Source organism: Mandrillus leucophaeus, unplaced genomic scaffold (assembly GCF_000951045.1).
Source record: "Mandrillus leucophaeus isolate KB7577 unplaced genomic scaffold, Mleu.le_1.0 Scaffold1435, whole genome shotgun sequence".
Classification (NCBI taxonomy): Eukaryota; Metazoa; Chordata; class Mammalia; order Primates; family Cercopithecidae; genus Mandrillus; species Mandrillus leucophaeus.
The window spans coordinates 70,204-70,594 of NW_012101405.1; positions in this window are offsets into that span (position 1 = coordinate 70,204).

A 391-nucleotide genomic window follows, 5' to 3' on the forward strand; every position below is an offset into this window, starting at 1 on the left:
AAAAAAAAAAAAAAAAAAAAAGTTTCGATGTGTCCACAAATATGGGTTCATATAAACATGCCCATTTACTAGGTCAGTTGGTTGAAAGGTCCTAAGAGTACCTCTACCACATTAACAACACACATACCCGGTATTACAATTTCTTGTTTTAATACTATTCTTTAACATCAGAAATAAGCAGTCTTTAGAAAAACGGCTGATTCTATGTCCGAAAAAGGTAATATATAAAACGTCCTTAGAATGTATTGTAATGCCAGGACACAGGGAAGTGTTCAAAAACAAAAGGATGAGGTGTGCTGTAAGGATGCAGGATCCAAAATAAATTGGCTCCCAGCACCTAATAAAACTGTGATGATTTGAACAATAAAATGAATACTGTAGCATGGATCTT